General features: G+C 34.3%; 1 pseudogene across 1 annotated transcript; it reads left to right on the plus strand.

Moving 5' to 3' along the window:
• Window positions 1-4,762: 4,762 nt before the first annotated feature.
• On the plus strand, window positions 4,763-18,907 carry LOC149784138 (interferon-induced very large GTPase 1-like; annotated as a pseudogene). Its single transcript, XR_016413754.1, has 3 exons — window positions 4,763-4,874; window positions 5,316-5,467; window positions 8,986-18,907. The product of XR_016413754.1 is annotated as an interferon-induced very large GTPase 1-like (transcript).
• Window positions 18,908-24,046: the final 5,139 nt, after the last annotated feature.

Consider the following 24,046-nt stretch of genomic DNA (forward strand, 5'->3'; position numbering starts at 1 on the left):
TAGAAACAGTACAGAAATCCCATGACACACTCACTCATGTAAGTTTGACAATTAATTTATCCAAACGTTTTTTTCCCGGTACTTGTATTACATTTCTAGGATATCTTTCGGGACGTGGACAAGTTACAAATATAAATACTACGGTCAAGTCCATCTCTGCGTTCCCTGTTCCTATCAATAAACAGTAAATAATGCGATGTTTGGGTATGGTAGCTGGTTACTATCGGAAATTGTGTTCCCATTTTTCTATAATTTCTGAACCCCAGACAAACTTGTTCAATAAGAAAACGAATTTGTATTAGTATGAAACATGTCAGGAAGCTTTTGATATAAGTTGAGGATTATACTTACGAGTGTACCAGTTCTTTCAGCTCCAAATTTTAGTCACTCATTTACAATGAATTGTGATTTAAATGATGTTGGGTTAGTTACAGTACTGATTCAAGAAAACAAAAACGGTATAGGTCTACCTGTTTGCTTTTTTTCTAAGAAATTAAATACGCACCAGAGAAATTATTCCACAATCGAAAAGGAATGTTTGGCTTTAATATTCATATTACAAAACTATGAAATGTATATTCGTTCAAATCCTTTTCCGAGATTTGTGTATAGTGATCGAAAATACATTACTTTCATTCGCAAGAAGAACAACAAAAATCAGAAATTATTAAGGAAGATTTCTTTTGGATGTTGCAGAACACAAATTGGACAGCAGGTGTATCAAGGGAGAAAACAATCTAAGAGCAGATGCACCTTCACCTGTATAGAAATATTGTTTCATGCATACTTTACGTCATACATTAGAAAACATCCTATGCAATTATATTATCACATGTATATTTTGATCAATAGTGGATTTTCAAGTCTGGAAATATGTACATATTTCCATATAAACCCATCACGCGACGGTAACTTACAAGCCGCTGTAAAAGGCAAATGTATAAAATGTACACCTATGTGTGCTGACGTGGTAATGAATAGCCTCGATCAGTCCATAAACCTTCCTTGAGTATCATTACAGGTTTGAAGCTGATTTATCAACCTAGATTATGTAATGTATAATGTTCTCTGCATTCTAAACATCTGTATTTGAAAATTCATGATTCTGCATTGGCTGTCATGGTTGTTTCAAGAATTGAGCAATTCTCAGCAACAATCTCCTTGTAGATTTCGTCATATTTTGCCATTCCCCACAAGTAACTAAAGTACTCAGTTTTAATTGGAGTTGATCTGGATTATCTTGGGTGGGTCATCCATACTTAAAATGCTTGTTGCACTCCATGTTACCTAGTTTCGAGGTCCGTGTCTTCTTGTTTCGTGATGATGTCCTGTTAATAATTTGAGATCTATTTTGCCCTCCTTTCAGGCTCTTCTAAGACCGTTGAAACTGGATTCAATTTATACATTCACAAAGTATATTTTTTCCAATGAAGTTGACAATACCCATCATGCTAATCCTATATAGTGCTTGCTGGTGCATCGTATAATTGCACATCTTTGACTCCTTGAGGTGTTGCTTTCTTTGAATGAAAAAGAGTTCACAAACATTTCGTATTTGTAAATGTTTTTAGTATTAACGGGCAATCTATTGACGAATCAAGGGATAGCACGTTTTGTTCTCTCTGGTATATATTTGTATTCCTCTACAATTATTCATATATACTTTGATTTATGTCTTAGAAATTCACAAGAACTGTATGAAGAGACGAGATTTAATAACTAGGTCGATTTGTGGATGGTTCTGCAATGCACGGATGCCTCAACACTGACATTGTTGCATCACTGACATGTAGAAAAGGCATTTGTTGGGTAATCAATATGAAACAACTTTTGCCATCAATGTGACATTGGTTTGTACTGCACTACATATGTATAAGACCGCATCACTGATCACCACTCATTTCGCATGAGATCCATTGCTGGTCGAGATATCTAAAGTTCTCATCTTTACTGTTGTCTCACCTCTGCTCGCGCGATTTCGAGTCTCGGGGTCAGGCAATGTGTGTATGGGAGAAAGCTGCCAGTAGCTTTCTGTGGGTCGGTGGTTCTTCCCAAGATTTGTATGGGTTCTTCCTCTACCAATTATTCTGGACACGATCTATAACCTGTGTTTCGCTGAAGAATGGAATAAACCAAAGGCAACAAAATCATTTCGTGCGTAAACTTTGGTTTTTTTTTATTGTTCTTTGTATAGAGTTTCCTACAACATTTATTTGGAAAATAAAGCTGTAAAATGTTGGTCTATACTTGGTACTGTAACATAAATGTAATTTCAAAAATGTTATTAAATGTATTTTGTTTGCTAGTATAAACAAAACACACAAGAACATCTAAGATCATCAAGTGACCTTATCGTCCATGATACCTTAAGAAATCTGCTACTTCATTATTATATATCTAATGCTAGCTAATACGTTTCAGTATAAAGGAAAAAATAAATCTGTTTGAATCGAATGAATAACGTATATACATAATCTTTGAAACCCTCAACCGTTGTCGCCAAAACAACACACACACACACACACACACACACACACACATATATATATATATATATATATATATATATATATATATATATATATATATATATATATATATATATATATATATATATTATGTATGTGTAATTTAGTTAGTTTATATTTTTTTATTATATGCTGTTAAAATTTAACATTGTATGTTGGACTTGACCTTGTCAAAAATCGAATTCATTTCTGCTCTTGACCTTTTTTTATTCTTATTCATTCTAAACAACTAATACGTAGCTAAATTATTCTTTATATGCATAAATTGAAATATAAAGATTATTATAATATAAAGCAAAAATGATTAACCGGTCAAAGGTTTGTAATTTACTAAGTGAATTTTACAGGTTATTATTGTTATTTTGTAAATATCAGGATCATTGTGGAAGGTTATTTTTCGTTAGGCAATGGTTTTTTTTAGAAAATGATAATAGTGACCTGAGGCCAAGAGGGGAGCTATATAATCTCGTAATTGTGAGGACTTGGTCTTTCGTGCGTTATTATCAAGCACTTTCAAGTTGTATTTTATATTGTGTGACTATTAGTTTCGGGCTGGAATATTTTTTGTTCAAAGTATTGAATTCAGGTGATTATTTTCTCTGGAAATAGAAAAGTGCTCTGATAACATTCTTTGATAAAGACATTCATATTTATAGTGCATTCAAACCTGTAATTATAATAATGTGATTCAATAAAAGCCTGTTGGCACATTATCACACTAGGAGCTATAACAGACACGTCATCGCCTTTAGGTTGTGGACTTTTACTGAATTGTATTCAGGACTTTAAATTATAGGACTTTCGTCTGTAATTCTTGGATTATTTTGGGATTTAATTCTTAATACTGCAAGTTGTTTTTTCTTATTTTCACTTTGTATTCAAAGTAAATAAATTATTTGTTAAATTTAACACTTAAAGTTATTCACTCGATACAAAGAAATATCTTCTATATCCTACAAGCTTTTTACAGGTAGACGTCTAAACGCGCAATGAACCATGCACTGGCCTGATTGTGCAAAACATAGGCGTTATTGTGGAAGTTTAAAAAAAAATAGGCTGCTAAATCGGCCTTCCCAGTGTTTTTCTGAAAACAGGTTGACATATTTACCAATTGTATCCTTTTGTTATTCCTATCAATGTTAGGCAGAAATCTGAAATGCTTTTGCAGGAAACGCATTATTCTAATTCAAAATAGTATAAATATTGCATGTCTAAGCATGAGACCGTAATCTATGGAACTAGTCAACCAGTCCGTCCAACGATACACATATATACTTTACATGCCTCTATCAATTTATATTCATGTTTTCATTATCCATGATAACTATATGAATTTATCATGATCATGCATTCATTACTTTCCTTGTAGGTTTACAAGCTAGAAGCTCAATACAGTGTTTACATAATATCCAATGTGTATTATTTTACATTAAATATGTGATGAAAATTGGTGAGTTACCCATAAAGAAATATCGAAAGAAGAACACGATTCCTATTGTAATGGGTCTTATATTTGTAACGCTTTAGAAAACACAATCCACTTGCATTGAAATATATCGCCATTCAAATCTTTGGTATTTCATTGATTATATCTATTGTTGAATATCACAGTATGAGACGGAGTACACATATTTGGAGTTGTCGCCTAATACACTCCCTCCCCCCACGGCATATTTCTTTCGTTTATTTGGGGGGGAGGGGTATTTTTGGGAGAAAAGTTTATTCACAGCACATTTAGACGAACATATAGTAATGAAAACTAATCAACAAGTTTTCAGGAGAAATGTATAGCCGATAAACATACTTGTTTTGAAAAAAGAACGTATTATTATCTACTGTTTTTCAAAAATAATTCTTGATTCTATTCAGTTCCTAAGTCCTTGCTAATAATTTGCTAATAATTTGAGCCTTAGGACACAAATATGTTTTCACTATTTATGTCACGGTGAAAAGAAAGTGGCATAATCAATGTCCTTGCCCTTGCATTGCGGAGATATAAAAGAAAATAAGTATTATATGCAAGTCATGCACCTGTTCCTTTGTATTAAATGTTATACCCTATCTCTTGTGGAAATAAGGAGTTAGATTATTTCTTTGCTCAACCACGTGCATTCACCCTTATCCTGAACGTCTTTTATCAAGTGCACAGGTGTCACCTTCGCACAAATGGATTTCAGGTAATCAATAAGTTACACCTGCAAACAACCCGGGTAAATATACTTTGGTTGCTTGTCTCCGCACACTATACCTGCATACGTGACAAGGACAAGATATTTCGAAATTTAGTGGCTACTTGTTGAATAATTTACAGCATGAGAAAGTATCTACTTGAGTATAATTTACAAGGTTTGTTTTCAAATTCACAATTATCTTTATTTTTCTTGTACCTTTAAATATCCATTTTAAGTACCTTACAAAGGATTCTCCTCTGTTCTTTCTTCTGTTGCTACAAACAATCTCTATTTGTATTAATATTATATTATTATTTCTTTTAATTGTTCTACCTTTTCTGCCACGTTTTACAAACTATATGACTGCTTACATTTCATTAAAAATATTTGCTTATATAAATTATCCTTGATTGATTATGTCATTTTTTGTATCGGGTTTCGAGTGTTACCCTCCAAGTGTTTTTCCTGAGTCTGTCGTGCTTGAATCTATTCAACTGTATGATTTCAGGTTGGTGCTTTCAATATCAGAAAGCAATAGTTGCAACACGTTTTAAATCTTTTTTCTCAACCTCGAACTCTTCATGGATTCTTTTAAATTTTTGAAATCTATTTACAGAACTGGACCGTGCAGCATATTAAAAAGGTGGTTTTGACTTTAATTCCAACTGTTTAAAATGGAGGGTGCAACCGGGGGTGACGCAGTAAAAGTACTTGATGACGAATTCATAACTTTGCTAAAGAAATTGGACTTATACAAGTACTACCCTAGTAAGTTCTATTTAAATGTTTTAAACTTATGTTGTTATGTAACACTACATGAAAGTAGGTGCAAGTCATCAATTTATGTACGCTCGTGCTCACAATCTATGACATGTTTATGATCTTGCTATATAGATATTTACCAAAATGATATTTCCTCATAATATGGAGTGTTTGAAGTCCATGACCCAGTTTTTCTTCCAACGCAATATTAAAAACAAAGATTATAAATAAGCTTCATTCGTTCTATATCTTAAACTTTTTAAATTGCAACGCATGCCATGAGTCATCCAAGTTTAATGAATGGAGTGAACTTTGTTAAATCTTTATTTTATTTATTTTTATTTTTTGGTTTTATGTTCCGATAACTATAAAAGAACTGTTTATGTTACATGACCCCCAATTCGAAATATAAGGTGAAACTGTGGTGGCACATTAAGACACTGTTTCCATCATTTCTTTTATAATTTAAGAAATAATGTTTATTACACACTGTCGCATTATTCATGCTTTTACGTTCACATTGGGGGCCCCGAGTGGTAGAGTGGTCTAAAGCACTCTCCGTTACGGATCACTGCCATCTCACCTCTGTCTTCGCCGGTTCGAGTCTCGATTTCAGCCAGTGTGGGTATGTGAGAAAGCTTGCCGGTAGCTTCTCGAGGGTCGGTGGTTCTTTCCAGGGTTTTCCCGGGTTCTTCTTCCACCATTAATACTGGCCGCCATGTATAGCCAATCGTGTGCTGAAAAATGGCGTTAAAACCGAACAACAACAACAACAACAACGTTCACATTCATGCTTAATTCTTGGAAATCTGTTTACATCAAACATAATACTTTAATGATGTCAGCATTTTGCAATTACATTTTTTATAGAACAGTAAACAAATTCAATCTAACTTGTTTTACTAAGCTATTTTTCTACTTGGAATATCTAAGGATCCCAACATTATCTTCCTTTATATATATATATATATATATATATATATATATATATATATATATATATATATATATATATATATATATATATGTGTGTGTGTGTGTGTGTGTGTTTGTGTGTTTGTGTGAGTGTGTGTAAACATATTTATCAGGTGAATTCATTTATTATCTCGCCAATGTATGTATGTATGTATGTATTATCTCGCCAATGTATGTATGTATGTATGTATGTATGTATATATATATATATATATATATATATATATATATATATATATATATATATATCAGTAAAACAAATGTGGTTTCCGGTGGTTATGTCCATCCTAAGTTTATTGCCTCAGTTATATATATCTATTGCAGGGACGTTGAATTTGGAATTATTAACTATAAATGATTAATACCCCCTAGGTAGTCCGCATGAAATTGTTCTACTTATAAATGAAGTATGTACATCGAAGAAAGTAAACTCAGTTGCTTCTCACTAGAATATTAAATACTTCTTCTTTCATTGAGGTTTCTGTGCAACATTTTATTGACTCACACTGACAACTACAAAAACGTTAAGGACGATGAATACTATTATACATATTTCTTGAGTAGAAAAAGTAAATAACGTCATGTGTGACTAATTTTTAAAAAGCCGCGCCTCTGATAATATTAACATGAATATTTTATATTCAGCAATATAAAGAATACTTGCGGTGACCTGGTATATACACCCAAAGATCTCGATATCATAATATCTTAATTAGAATCCACAGTAACTGCATTCCTGAGTAATACCAGCCTGGAGCACTCACTTGATTTGTTTTCGTTCAATCACAACTAATGAAAGAATGTAAGCAAGCAAGAACAAACATGCGAAACTAATAACTCTGCACAAAATTGCTCCAAGTGATATATATCGTGTTGATAAACTAATAACAACGATAAACGTATATAATGGTAAAGTCAACGACTTCATTCCCTATCATAATTGTTCCTTTCTACACTTTAAAAATCCTAAAGACCTTCTCTTCTGATTCGTGCATGCATCACTTATCAAATATTAGGTGAACTATTCCCAAGTTCATAATCCGTTATATGTATAGTGTACAAACAAATGTTTGGGCAGGAGGTGTGATCTTTGATTGCTTGGGGGTTGGGGGTTCGTTCATTTATACTACTGGTATATGTGACTGGCAAAACCAAAGTTAATAGAACAAGTCTGCATACAGGCGAACTTAAAAATAAACTTGTACTGATTTGGATGACAGGATTCGTTGATAACGAGTAGCAAGCATGACATGAAGGTATTAATTTAAACCTGATTTTCTCAATGATTGGCTGAATTTGGAATATGTTGTACATGTTTCAAGCACGTTGAGGTCTAAAAGCTGATGCGTTTCATGTATTTCTCACAATAGAGCAGCAAATAGCAAGCGTGTCTCAATTCTGCATTATATATGTTTGGTCTTGAGTATTTAGAAAGATAAATGATCTTAAATATTTTCAATACTTAAAATCTATCCATGTCCTTATTATAGGATTATAATTTTTAACTTTGGCTATAGAATCAACATTACCAACCCCAATTAAAACTGAGTTCTTTATTTACTTTGAAATCCCAATTCTATCGCATGTGTAAGTTGCCTAAGTTATTTGAGCTCGTGCACTATTTATCAAATGAATTCATTTATTATCTCGCCATTTCCGGCTCGGTATTTCTTCCACAAAACCACACTCCCCAACTACCATTGAAAAGCAGCGGATATGTATTGCTGGAATCTGCTGATTATAATATTATAATTTGGCATATGTCTTTCATCCTTGTGCACGACATGGATGTATGAAAAGGTTAGTGGCACGAAACCAGTGATGAAATATGTATGTGATGTAGTAGTTATATAACGCGTTTAGTTGACACACTGGTGAGCATGGCAGGAGCCTGAGTGAGGTACTAGATAAGCTTTTTTGAGGACCAGCAATTGCCGTTTTGGATCATTCTGGTGTATCTGGGTATAAAATAGAGTAGGGATAAAGCGGATGAGACGGTTGGGACCCAGCGGTCAGCCATTTGGAGTCCTTTTGTCAGCCATGTCTAAAAAGCTAAAAGGTAAAACTTTTGGTTGTTAGGCTATTTATTAATGCTCACCCACCTACCCCAGACCACTGAGGCCAGTTAAGAAGCAGAGGCTTCATAATGCAGTACTGCTACTCACTGTAAGTGGGACTGAGCAATCACTACAAGAGAATATTAAAATGTATCCATTGTTTCAAATAAATATACTTTTATATTGTCTGTTATGTTTTAGCTCAAGGTTTCCATACACGAATTTAGAATGTTGCAAAGTATGTTTGTTTGCTTACTGATCGTAAGGAAACTTTTATTGTTTCCGCCTTTATACTGGAACATGTTGTGGTGAACATGCCACATATTTGCGGAAGGGAGAATTATGTCTGTAGCATGTAGGTTTTGTGGTGTTGGGTGAAGGGCCAGACCTGTATTCATTCACTCAATCAAACATGGGTCACCTGGATGTAAGCAAAACACCCATTTTACACCTACGATATTCTTCTTTATGGTATATCATTTTTCTTTTTAGACAAACTGACTCGTGATGATGTGTTTGGGCTCATAAATGAAGAACTTGATGACAGCAAAATAGAAGATACGAAAGATTTATGTAAGTTCTTTTTGCACAGATTAAGATCATGCAATTACAAGGCTAGGGACCTTGAAATTATACCTGATGAAACAAGTGATTTTTCACACTCGGTAAGAAACAGAAACCGTTCTCCATCTACCTCTGGTACCCCTACACCGACAATAGGACAACTCTTTGGTTTTCGTTGCAATCAAGCTCAGTCCATTCCTGTTATTTCTGCTTCACATGACGTTGAACACCACGCAAATGCAATACACCCTCAAGACCTTATAGTTTCGATATATATGTGTTCTGACCCAATACTGAAACAAGATATTGCCAACCTTTTATGGAGATGCAAGTTGGCAATCCCGTTTATAACACATGCACACACAGATGATATTCCTATTGCACATGTGTGGCCTATTAAGAGCATTTGTGCAAAATGGTCATATCGACAAAACGAAAGATTGATGGTAGAAGAGGATACGGTTGTGTCTCCTTGTTTCCTTACAATTGGGGTTTTTAGATTTCAGTCAAATAGTGTACACAAATCAAGCCTAATCAATGCAGTCATGGGCGACACCGACAGAACTCATTCCATATTTTATCATAGGGACGCCATTGGATCTATACCAAGAAGAGTGATAGCCGAAGGAATGGTTGAAATAAGCTGGTATCTTCCAAATGGTTCAGAAGACAACATGTATCACGAACCATTGACAATATTAAATCTAAGAGGAGATGCTGCAAAGTATCCTAGACAGATGCAAGTCTTGGTAGAAATGATGTCCATCTGCATCATTGTTTGTCCATCACAAGACCTCGCTGATGAAAATAATCAGAACATTGTACAGGCTATTCGCAATAAAAACAAACTTATGATTATTGTTATGTATGATGACAACGAGACCAAAGCTATGCAAATTATGCGGGTGGACAATAATTTGATCATATTGAATACAAGATCATTGACCAAAGCAAAGTTGAAAGAAAATATAAAGTCTTTTTTAAAAGAACAAACAGCGAACAACTCACTTATACGAACAAGTGTTGAAAATTTTACGTGGACAGATATTTTGGTCGACCAGGATCAAAAGGAAGTAAAAGATGGATTGATACAAGCAGAAGTGATAATGAAACTAATGCTACATGTAAAGAAGGAAAACAGAAAGGACACGTTTCTACCGCTTCATCAACGCTTGTGGAGGAATTGGGTCGATGCAGACAAAGAAATACACAGATTAAAAAAAATTCCTAAAAATAAAAGCATCGACGAATACAGGAATGAAAAAGAAATGGAGAAAGTTAGTATAAGGAGACAACAATCAAACATGATTCAAAATGGAGTGTCAGAAGTGATTATCAGTTTTCTTCGCGCACTTAGTATAAACGAGAAGGTAACTAGAATTGTGTGCGTGAGATGGTTGAGAATACAACTTGACAAAACCTCCCGACTGGATATTAAGCAGCTTCTTGAGGAGGAAACTGAAATTCATGAGAAGATCAAAGCAATTACAGATCAAGCAGAGAAAAAAACGTTTCAAGAAGTTCTTGAGAATTTGCAGGAAATGCAAAATAAGTGCCACATTGGGATTGAACACCTATTCAGAGAACTAGGTCAGATTTATGAAGCGATTCAAGCACAGACACCCGAAAAGAGGTATGACATAGGATACGACCTTCCTCTACTGGCAGCGCGATTTCTCCTAGACGGAAATTCATTGGAAATTTTCGATGGTGACATTGGATCAGTTCCAATTACGTGGACGTCAGCTGTTTTTGAGCGACTCTCAGGACTGGTTACTAAGCACATTGGAATCAAGGACCCAAAATGTTCAGTCCTAACTGTATACGGGATGCAAAGCTCTGGAAAATCAACACTTCTTAATACGATGTTTGGATGCCAGTTTCCTGTTAGCGCAGGGAGATGTACCAGGGGGGCTCAAGTACAAATCCTAAACGTAATCGTTGGTGATCAACAACATGTGAGTGTTGATTACATTCTTCTGATAGACACAGAAGGAGTACGCTCTCCTGACATGCGAGAAGAAGTGAGAAGGCTTCGAGACAACGAGATAACAACATTTGTTGTTGGGTTGGGGGATAAAACGCTTATCAATTTGATGGGAGAGAATACGTCATTTTTGACAGAAGTTTTGCCAATAGCAGTTCGTGCCTTTCTTCGCATGGGAAGTGTAGGTCTTCATCCTTCTTGTGCCATTGTGTATCAAAATGTTGATTCGCAGTCAGATGCACAAATGTCTAACCAAAATAGGAAACTCCAGGAAGAACTCGACAGTCAGACGCGTACCGCGTGTCAGATGGAGACAAAAGAAGAAAAACGTTTCAAAGAAGTGATTGACTTCGACATAGAGAATGACATCCACTACATACCATCATTATGGGAGGGTGAACAGCCAATGTCCCCGATTGCTCATGGATACAGCAAAGGCACATCAAGGTTGAAAAGTAGTTTCAAGAAGTTTTGCAAAAAATGTAAAAGCCATTATCTCTCTGAATATAGTTCCCACGTGAAGTCATTATGGACAGCAATTTCTAAAGATGACTTTGTGTATTTCTTTCGCAATACACTTGAGACAGAGGCACGTCAACGTCTGGACAAATATTGGTGTAATGTAGTATGGGACTTGAGAATGAAAGCTAGGCAGTGTGAATCGGAGTTGCACATCGACATAATGAATTCACGTGATCCACAGAACTTAATGGAAATTAGTCAGATTAGTCGCTTTAAGATCAGAAAGGAAGTGACAGACTGTTTTGAGAAACTGCAAGTCAAACTGAAAGATTTCTTCTTGGAGACTCCACAAAGGTATGAACAATACATGTGCCAGTGGGAAGCATCCAGCATAAACGGCCTCTCTAAGACAATGGAAGAACTCATAGAGGATCTTAAATCAGAGATAATGCGCCTTCAGCGGTTAAAAGAATGTCAATTCACAGTTGAAACAAAAGTAAAAGAATTTAGAGAATGGATTACAAATAACATTGTTGAGTTCTTCAAAGAAGAAAGGAAAAAAGCTGAAAATATACAAGGCAACCTGCTGCCTACGGACGAAATCAAGAAGAATTTCAACGCAAAATGGACAGGATGGTTGCAAGATGTTGCGCAATTATGCGATATACGTGTGCAAGAAAGAAATATCGCTCGAGAGGCGCTTGATATCTTGAGAGAGAAGTTTCCGAGTCACGAGGCACTCGTTATTCAGAAGTCTCACACGCTTTCGTCAGGTAAAATTGATAAATTTAAACTAAGCGAAGCACATTTGATAAAAAAGTCAGAGGACATAAGTGGCCAAATTAAAATAAAGTTTGAGCAAATTGTGGATAATGCAATGGAAAAGGTAAGTCAACGATTGCAAGAACTTACAAAAGATCCTACTCCATACACAAAGGGCTCATTGGAGGAAATCATCAAGATTGTCTCCGACGCAGGGGATAATATTGAAGAGTATGGTGTATGCACAACAAACGAATTTCAAATTTAAATAGCAATGACTGCCTCTTCAATGGCTATCGCTGAGTTCACCAAAAGTGAGAAAGCATTGTTTGAATCATTTGATCCGATACATTTACTTGAAAAAGCAAAAGATGACTTTTTCATTCTTTTTCAAACCAACTACAAAAAGACTAGCTTCACACGTTCGTTTGCATCACGAGTGTCCGATCTCCTCATAAGTACTATTAAGGGCAAGATTGACGTGGATATTGTAAGAGAAGCTGCAGATAGCATGAGGACAAGGGTATACACATCTGTACTGAACAACAAAAAGTCCTTCATATACACCATTCTTTGCAAGATAGCGGAAGAAGGAATATTTACAGGATTTATGGATTATTTAAAAAATCCAACTACAACAATAGAACACTGGCTTGGAAGATACTTTGATGAGTATTCATCAGCAAAAGGTGCCAATGCGTCAGAACTCCGTTGTCTTTTGGACTCGATGGTTACTATTCACCAGAACAGTATTGTCGCATATGTTAATGACACAGCAAAAGCATTGAACAAAGGGAAGAACGCGGTCGAAATGAGCAATGCAAACGACATCAAAGTACAACAATGGGTCGATGAATTTACAGATATGGCGTCTAAAACATTCATAGTGGATCAGATCAGAAATTCATCAGAAATATTTGTTAATGAATCTGTAGATTTGCAATATTTTACTTCAGAATTACTGAAGCAGTTGGCAATAAAAACACCTAACCTTGATGACATCACAACTCCGGATAACACATCGTACGATAATATAAGAAAACGTGTTGTAGCTAATCTACGAGATTTAGTCGTTGGCTGCACAGAATCGTGTCCTTTTTGTGCTGAAATATGTGTAAGTTCTAAGCCCAATCATCATCCTGAACCACATGAAACTCCAGTCCATAGACCACAAGGATGTACAGGATACACACATATATGGGATAATACCCTTGTCATAGAAAGTTGCCAAAAACTTGTGGCAAATCCAGAAAAACAGTTTTTGAATGAACGTACAAACGGGGAATTTGTACATTATAAAGACTACCAAACTATTTACAAAGAATGGAAGATACCAGGTGATCCCAATCCTTTGACCTCGACATTTTGGGAATGTGTTTTTGCTAAATATATAAAAGACCTTGAAAATGAACATGGCGCAAGCCCAACAAACATACCTGAAGTGTGGGAAACATACACTATACAAGGCGAAATAGAAAAGCTGACAATTGGAATGTCAAAATGAATGATGTTTTTAAAAACAGTCTAAACATGAACGCTGTGTTAATTAGAAGTGAATCATGCTGTCAACAAACGATTTTTATTTAGGTTGCATGTAGGTTTGTTTCATTAGCCGCTTCATATGGCTCCAGAATAACGATTCCATGCAAAAGTACCACAGATTAATGAATGTCACAGTTACAGTTATTTAGAAACTTCATTCTTTACATGCTTGGCATTGACTGACTTTTAGTTTCTTTCAGGTATCTATATATAAACAAAACGAACAACGTTCTTGTCCATAATAGTCCGTTTCATTTTCTTTATCCCATGACCATGTCCTTGGATAATGACATCTAATTAATGATATAGCAATTATTTACATCATAAATATCAATGAAAATAGAAGCTTATGATGGGAGCAAATCAACAATTTCCAAAAGTGAATGTGAATGGCTGATGCAGATGCAGAACTATATATTTTTGTAGTCATACTAGAGAGAGTTGTGATGGGTTCATTCCCCTCGTTAATACACATCTTTCACTTGTTAGTTAGCATTGAGATTATTGGAGTAATTGCATTACGCTTAATTATAAAAGCAATAAAATTATAAAAGCAATAAAAACTCAATGCTAGATATTTTGTATAGATGTTCGGAAGAGACTGTTTACTTTATTTAATTTATATCATTACCAATCTGATCCTAAAACGAATATAACAGTATAGTTTGGATCACTAAAACCTAAACTCTCATTTCTTTCTTAGAACTCTCTAGCTAGTTTTCATCTGCATAGATACTTTTTTATCGTACATGTATTTGTTGTGGTCATTTAGCGTGTAAGAAAGAATAGTGATTATCATACATCCAGTAAATCTCACTCAAGTTTGTATTTTTTCCAGTGTCGATTTATACAGTATATCATTTGAAATAGATTCTTTTATGAATATGTTATAAAAAGGTTATGTTCTAGGAAATATAACATTGGAATTGTTTTTATGTTTCAATGGCAGTATGTTTTGGCATTGTATTGATTTGCACTAGATATCATTCAATGTCATTTAACGTTATTTCAAATTTAGTATGACCATTTAGAATCCACAATGTAACCAGTAGTGTCTTTTACTGTAACTTAATGCTGAAGTCTTCTTTCCTGCGTCGATTACCTATGTAAATGCTATGTAACTCTGCACATATTCAATGATTTATGTACATCACTTTGGAATCAATTGCTTCTTTCTGTTTTGTACATAGTTTACATATGTATAAACCAAACGATCATTCAGATTTGATTTCGATACATATTCTTACGTACAGTGTTTTTGGAAAACTAAGTTCTTTTTCTTCTTGTCACATTTTGTACATATGTAAATATTAGTAAAAATTCAATGTCGAGCGTAACATTGGTAAATATTGAAACATCTAGTTCACATCGTATTTTTACTAAATTACAACTTATATCTTTACCTTTTAATTTCCCATAAGTATTACAAGCTTTACGTATGAATGATGTTGTTTAATTTTTTTTGTATATTCCTGGCAGCTGTATTTGCAAACATGTTGTTGCGATCATACTTTAAATCAACTTGTATTTTTACGTGTTGTGCAGTGAGCGCTTTCATTCAATTTCAAAGTTATTTACTTTTGTTGATGCTTATTTTTCTTCTACCACGTGACAAACGTTTACTAAATTTTTAATTGTGCGTGTGTACTTCCACAAGTCTAAAATTCATAATCCGGAGCTTCACAATTTGCGTTAAATATATATTTCACCAACATCGTGGCAAGTGCTTTGGTTGCACAAAAATGACAATTCATGTAGCATCGTTACCATGAAAGTACAACGGTAAATTATAATAAGGAAAGCCAAAGCAAAATATGGCAGCTCATTATGTTATTTTTCTCAAAACGTTAAAATGCAATTGACTTCTTATCACCGTCACTACGTCGACTGAAGTAACTTTTCTTTATAAATGCATTGGCGTTTTACCATTTTTCAGTCATTCATGTCTCAGACACTTGAAGGCAATCTATTGTTGAAACTATGAAATGCAAATTACATCGAAGCTCGTGTACTTGTGTGCCTGAGTGTCTTTAAGGTTTGTGATTATGAAATAGTTTAAGAAATATAGAGATTGTATTTCATATTCATTGACATTCACATCAAAGTTATTTTATTCGCGGCAATAGATCCTGAAGATTATTTAATTTCTCAAGCTTTGCATAATCTGCAAAGTTATAAATGTAGGTACTTGAACAAATACCACATTTCTAAAACGTAATTAAGTATTGCATACATATAATAATTAAGGACCTGCCACATACATTGAGCAATGTCAATTTGAGAAAATAAACTGTGAGAAGCTGAATAATTTGGATCAATTATTATACCTGCTTTTCTCAAGCACCCCACCTTCTTCAAGCACATTGTTTACTCAAATGATAAATTTGTGTTATTTCTGCCAAGTTTATTAATTTACGTCAGCAGGAGAGTTTATCTGGCCCATTAAAACATATCACTTCACTACAAATAGTTAAGGGTCGACTGTAACTTTATGGGATAGTTCTAAAACTATTTTAAACAAGAACCATTCTGTACAAAAAAAAGAACAAGAATACATATACCAGTCAACGTTCCAGCCTAGCAACTCAGCTGCATTTCTACGTACCACAACCTTTCCACCCACATACATTCAGAGAAATAGCTATTGACATTCACAACTAATTACTACATACTGACAAGTAGTTTCACTAGTTCAGTTCATTTCTACTATATATATATATATATATATATATATATATATATATATATATATATATATATATATATATATATATATGATTGAGAGGAAATGTCAGATTTGTTCTCTACATTACACTTGCTTACATATATGCATCCAAGTATAACAAGTATATGTATGCGTTCAATATAATGATGCAAACAATGGAATGTTTTCTACCCCTGGTTATATTCCGTTTTGCAAACTACTAATATCCCTTTGTAGTTTAAACAACGGAGTATAAATTTATACATATTTAATGCAAATTATGAAATTCCTATATATATTCCTATATCCACTAATAATACGCCACTACAAGAATCATGCAAAACATAATAATATTCATCTTCGTTTTAAACAAATGCCACGCAGATTAAGTTATTAATATCTAAATAGAATAATAATGCTTCGAGGAAAATAAGGTATTATTTCGTTGATTTCCGGCCATTCTTCAAAATGACAATAACCATGTTGGTGCATGATAAATGTGGTTTCATAGTGTCACAAAACTTTACGTTTTATTTTTACGACCAAAATATTTTGTTCGAGACTTAATATGCTCGCTGATAATGCCATATCATTCCTACAATGTTAGGCTACTCTTTGCTATGGGGTTTCTTGAGATTCAAACATATTTGTTGTTGGTGTTATATCTATCATGTCGTAGATGGAAGAAGGATAATGAAAGATATATGTATTTAAATATACACGACACTTTACGGTAATTGCTGAAAAGATTTCATTGCCATTTCTAAAAATGATATTCGATGTTGTTATGTTCAGGAAATAAATAACATATTTTAATCTGTTCTATCTCGCACTGAAAATGACAGTGAGCTTTATACCCAAAAATACAACGTACGATTTACAACTATACGTATTGTTTGTTTCATGCAAATTTGTGTTTACCAAACCTGAGACAATTTCTCTGTGCCTATCAAACTCGTTTTTACTATATTCCAGAAAAGCTACAGCGGTCTATATTTGCTGTATGGTGAAAACAATTTTATTAAGATTTGAATCACTATCGAAAGTGGCACGACTTTCTCATGAGAAATAATCATTCAAATTTGAAACTATCTTATATAAAAGATGCATGTTATATTTTATGATGTTAGTTCAAACATTTTAAGATTTTGTTGTATAATTTTGATTTAATGTTAAATGTTATTGCTTAGTTACATGGATAGGATCATTTTTCTTAATATCAATAGAAAACGTTTATAATTAAATGCATATCTTCTATTTGCAAACTTTCTTATATTTGCATCTGCTAAGTGGTCCTTGAATTGCACTGAATTGTATCGCTATCTATTGACCGACATTTATTTTCGGGGCCCCGAGTGGCCGAGTGGTCTAAAGCGTTCTCCGTTACGGATCACTGCCATCTTACCTCTGTCTGCTTGGGTTTGAGTCTCGGATTCGGTTAATGTGGGTATGTGAAAAAGCTTGCCAGTAGCTTCTCGAGGGTCGGTGGTTCTTTCCGGGGATTTCCCGGGTTCTTCCTCCACCATTAATACTGGCCGCCATGTATAGCCTATCGTGTGCTGAAAAATGGCGTTAAACCCTACAACAACAACAACAACATTTATTGTCAGAAAACAGTATATTTTAGGAGTAGAAACATGACCACTCCCATCTGCACATAAGAAAATTAAAGAGAAAACAAACAAAGATGTGGAATGCTGAATACATGATACTTCTTTCCACGCCGGTTTATATAAGAAAAACGTGCAGACGGAATCAATTTTGTGGTAAAGCGAAGATCTCTGTGTTCCTTGACAATCATTATATTGGCAATGGTTGCTATGACCAAAATCAAGCAAAAAGGAACTGACCTTAGGCGAGATAACAGATCGCACCTCCAATCCACATGTGACATGTCGGCATGTTAACCTCCGACAAACATGCAGTGTCCTTGCAAAGAAATATGTCTCAATTTCCGTAATATGTTTATTAAAAATTATTTGTATTAAGTTTATGCATATGTAATTACCAAGTGTCATAACTTGCATTGTACTACAAATATTTAAAGTTCGTATAATACATGCTACAACTTTTATTTCAGTAAGTCGTGGAAATCAGTTTTAAAGCGGCTTACGAACATATTAACGTAAACTGAAATTCACTCAAGAAAATTTTAAAGCACTAAATATAGTCTTATATTCATTTTAACTGATTTATGTGTATGCTGCCTTTGAGAGAAATGAAGTACAAATATATAACAAAATTGTAAACAGTTACTGTTTAGGTGTACACAATACTTTTAAAGTTCTATTCTTCTCCTGAGACGGAATTTTGATTAGTGATGTATGTTGATGTAGACATGTAGAGTTATGCTTAATGTAGAAATGTATAAGAAAATAAATATATGACACCATTGTTTTCTTATGTTTTATTATTAATTACAATTTTCTTCCTCCAACTAGCCCAATAATTGAAGCAAATAGTCACAAAAGTGTTTGAGACAACAAGACGATGAAGCATTATTATTTTTTGCTTTGGATAAACCAATCATAAAGAGCAAATATTCAACACCTCTGAAATAATACAATATCTGGGGTTCACTGCTTGCTAAGGAATACAAAATACACACAACAAAGGCCAAAGTTACGTGGTTCTCCATTCATATTTCTAGAAACGTTCATTTTAAAATATTTTTGTAAATTTCTAATTTTTTTGGTGGTTTTTTTCTTCTTATAAATCCAAGTGGTAATTTCAATCTATTGTGTCCTTTCTCAACAGATCGTTCGGGCAACCACACGTTTCGTGTAACTTTCGGGACAGAAATAAATCTAACTCCTCCAACGATACAATCTGTATATCGGCTGTCAAAATTACAAAGGCCCCCACTGATTACGTTTCACCATTATCGATCGAAAGATTTATTATCGCGATCGTGAGATGGTGAGAGGAAAATGGTTGAGTTAAACGATACCTGGAGGTGTATCTAATTTACACTTGCCGATTGAGTAATTGAACAGCGTGGTTGACAGATGGCGATAGGTCATTTACATATACAAAAAAAAAAAAACAAAACGGGAAACTTACTATCACAGTTTCATGCCTAATAACAAAGATTTCTTTGTTTTGGAAAAAGGAATATCTGTCTGAACAACAAAAGTGAACGAATCTGTAGCAGTCATGACATTAAGGGTAGCAACGTGTTGATTATCAAATACTAAAATGTTAAAATGGTCACTTTAAAAATGTTACCAATTTTGTCAAATTAGGTGTCAACTAGAAATAGTTTTCTTCGCAATCTTAGAAAGAAAATTCTTATTCCTGTCAACTTTACAACACCTTTCAGTGTTTTTGTCAGTGGCCCCATTACAATGATTTCTTATGTGGCTAGTTAAAGAAAAGATTATCGCACACAGGAAGCAATATTTTGTGATGTTGTAAATGTAGATCTTGCGTGTAAATGGAGTAAATTATCACTTTGTTTCGAAAAAAGACAAGAAAATACGGAATGAATAAGATAGGAAGTAAGATTTATATAGCAGCTTTGCTAACATTAACAACTGCGATAAGGTTAGCAACTTCATTGAATTTAAAAAGGTCATTATATACAACAACTGAGAGCCAGTGGTGTCAACGAGATACACCGGAGATACAAATGAACCTGACTTAAAGGATAGCTAATGACGCAGATTTGTAACGATGATACCTCTAAAGGAAGAACCGTACTGCCGAGAAGTAACAAAAGTAATGTTCTCTACTCTTGCACACTTGGATAGCTAGCATAATGAACCACGTTCTTCCAGTTACAGGGTGTGTGTGTGTGTGTGATTTGGATTTTTAACGTAGCTTTATGAGTTTTTACGATGTCTGCAGTGTGGCAGTTTATAGTAATGTCTAGCACTGGGGCATCATGCCGCAGACATGCCCACCCAGTCACAATATCCTGACACCAGGCCTACCAGCCCTAACACTAACCTCTTAATGCTTGGCACCAAGCGAGGCAGCTGCTAGCACCGTTGTTATACGTATTCGAAGTGACTCGGCAGGGGTTCAAACCCTGTCATACTATGTGTGTGTTTAAGATTTTAATGTTGTTTTGTCTGTGTTCATCGTGGTATAAAAGGTCTGTTGCCGAACTACACAGCAGAATAACATAGATAAACCCAGAAAAATATTAAAATTTTACAATTGCAATTTTTGTGCTTTTATTTAGTTTATTAATTATTGTTGATGACGTTTGCTACGTAGCTGTTGACAGAACTGGGGATTCTCCATCTGCAGCTTAATAGCTACATTAAGAAACAAAACAAAAAACACGCACACACCCCAAAAAAGAAAACCACCACCACCAACAAAAAAAAACATTCTTCCAATGGTGGGCGATCAAAGGATTGGAACATTCCACAGCATGGTCTTAACCTTTTGCCTAAATTGTCATGTGTGGTCTGAGTAGAAGTTCAATATTCGAAGCAAAGGATACGTTATTTTGTTTGACATATTAATGACTGGATGTGATGCTATCATGAATTCATTGTGACTTGGCCCAGTCGTTATTGTCTAGACACATCAGTAATCAGTTTTCGTTTCTTTAAATCTATTTTTGTGTTCATTCACAGTTTAGGCTACATACAGAGGCTACTTAAAAATGAAATTAAACCTACGGGTAAATGGTTATAGTGATGTGGTCCAATAGTCAAACAGTGCAAGACATCGACTATGACAGTTACGATGGGTGAGTAGTCGTATTTCTATCCTCCAACTCCCACATCTTAACTAGGTCGGTGTATTACATTATCGGACTGTGAATCAAATTATTACAATGATAGTCTTTGGACCCAACCCCCCTTCTTCCAATCGCTATAATCCATTTACCTTCATTTATATCGAGCCGCAGTAAATGTGCTGTGCAACATACCCCCAATGTTATTCTTGGTAGATTTTGAGTTTCCCAGCTTTGTCCTTCAAACTTAATCAAATAATTATTTATCTCCAGAAAAGTTAAAGAGATTCTGTCAAATCAATGTATACAATTTTCTAAATAGAATATAAAACCACCATTTTTTTCCCGTTTCATAGTCATGCAGAGTGTATGCCTTCCGATCCAACGTTTACGTTAGTTACTTTGCACTGTACAGAAGTACTGAAGTAGTTCTCCTTACAGATTATACAGAAATAAAGGCAACTGGGTCTGATCACATCATTATGTTCTCACCAATGGAAATCTTCACAACATTTATCTATTGATAGAACTGTATGTATGTATGTATGTATGTATGCATGCATGTATGTATGTATGTCTGTATGTATGTATGTATTAACATTTTTTTTTTATATTTATGTCTGTTTCTCTATTGTTCCTTCCTTCTTTCTTCCCTTCATTATGGTATTAAGATAGTAATTATATAAACAAAAAGAAGAAACATAATATTTCTCACTATAATATATAAGGAAAATTCTGGGTCAGCATCCGTCAAGTCTCGTGCAAGATTGTCTGATATATGATATGTGCATCAAAGTGACATTTGCCCAGTTACAGTGACCATTTATATGAGTGACAGTGGTTATTAAATCGGTAATAAAGAAACTTGTGATGTATGGCGATTTACTGGAAAATGATCCATTGTTTACTGAGTAGTTAACTGTCAAAACAACATAGACTGACAAATAACTCTATATTTTTTGTATTGTAATTGATGTTACAATTATCAGATTATCTTTCTGAAGTTTTGTGTCATTTGTCATTTTTACACTTTTCAATCCCTCCATTTAGTTGGCACCATATAGAAACTAGTGTGCTCAGGTACCGTAAAAATTACTTACATGCATGCATGCATACATACATACATACATACATGCAACTAAGTATATTCTATCGCGCCTGTGATGATAATGAAGGGAGGTAAATTAGCCCATGAGTTCGGTCACGATGACAAAAACACGTAGCATCATTTTCCCTACCCCCTTCGGCCAAAAAAAACCCCCAACCATCAGTCAGCTGTAGGTGTTAGATAGTGTCTTTTATATAAGGACATTATGGAAGGTTTTAATTGGGAATCCTTTTAACTCTGTTACGAATGTGTCTGCAAGAGGTCGGGGTCACATGGGGAATCAGTTTTATGTGTATGGATGTTTCCGCTAAGACAGATTGCAATGTACACTCAAGAGTACAATCAATCAGAAACAATGTATTACTTGGAAAGAATCGCATATAATGTACCGTTTGTAAAGACGGCTATGTTATCATGTATTTAGTCTTTAGCCTGCGTTTTCAGTATAATAAAAAACAAGTCGTCGGTCCCCCAGAGTGTGAATAAGTATTGTTGAATAATCATGGGCTTTATTATCTACTGTTGTATTAGACAAGACATTCGATATAATGGGATTGTACTATCTGTATTAAACATTAATGTAGACAAAGATATAGGCAGGCATTATGGGTCTTTTATTACACAAAGAACAATGCAACGGTATCTAGTATAATGATCTAACTTATAGACGGTCACCCCCCCCACTTCATTACGTGCTCTTTGTTGTAGAACGTAACAAAACATACGATACAATAAGTTAGCATTTCATGTACGAAAGATTAAATTACAAATAAAGCAAACGGTTAATGTATAGACTCGTGTCTGTCAAATAGATTAATGTATAGACTCGTGTCTGTCAAATAGATTAATGTATAGACGTGTCTGTCAAATAGATTAATGTATAGACTCATGTCTGTCAAATAGATTAATGTATAGACTCGTGTCTGTCAAATAGATTAATGTATAGACTTGTGATGTATAGACTCGTGTCTGTCAAATAGATTAATGTATAGACTCGTGTCTGTCAAATAGATTAATGTATAGACTTGTGTCTGTCAAATAGATTAATGTATAGACTTGTGTCTGTCAAATAGATTAATGTATAGACTCGTGTCTGTCAAATAGATTAATGTATAGACTTGTGTCTGTCAAATAGATTAATGTATAGACTCGTGTCTGTCAAATAGATTAATGTATAGACTTGTGTCTGTCAAATAGATTAATGTATAGACTTGTGTCTGTCAAATAGATTAATGTATAGACCTGTGTCTTTCAAATAGATTAATGTATAGACTTGTGTCTGTCAAATAGATTAATGTATAGACTTGTGTCTGTCAAAGAGATAAATCAGGGTATTTATGTCTAATAGACGTTGAGAATTCCGATGCTTACAAAGATTAGGAAATTCCACACACCACTGTTTTTTGAAAAAGCCAAACAAATTAACCTTATTAATTTCCTTTAGATACAACAACTTGTATTAGTATCTACGGATCTATGTATTGGTATCTATCTATAATTTTTCGTAATTTACTGATTTTAACAGCACATTGAACATATTATTAGTTTCATTATCCTAAAGACATGTCAGCTAAGTACCTTTTCCAATGATGCGCCAAAACAGTAGTCCATGACTGGCCAGGACGAGTGTCAAACCGTTGACCACTGGATTACGAATGAGACGCTCAACTCACTGAGTTTCGACGGTTCCATACGTACAAAGATAAATGGTCAAAGGATTTAACATTT

This window comes from Sinohyriopsis cumingii, chromosome 14, assembly GCF_028554795.1.
Source record: "Sinohyriopsis cumingii isolate HCF-2022 chromosome 14, ASM2855479v2, whole genome shotgun sequence".
Lineage (NCBI taxonomy): Eukaryota > Metazoa > Mollusca > Bivalvia > Unionida > Unionidae > Sinohyriopsis > Sinohyriopsis cumingii.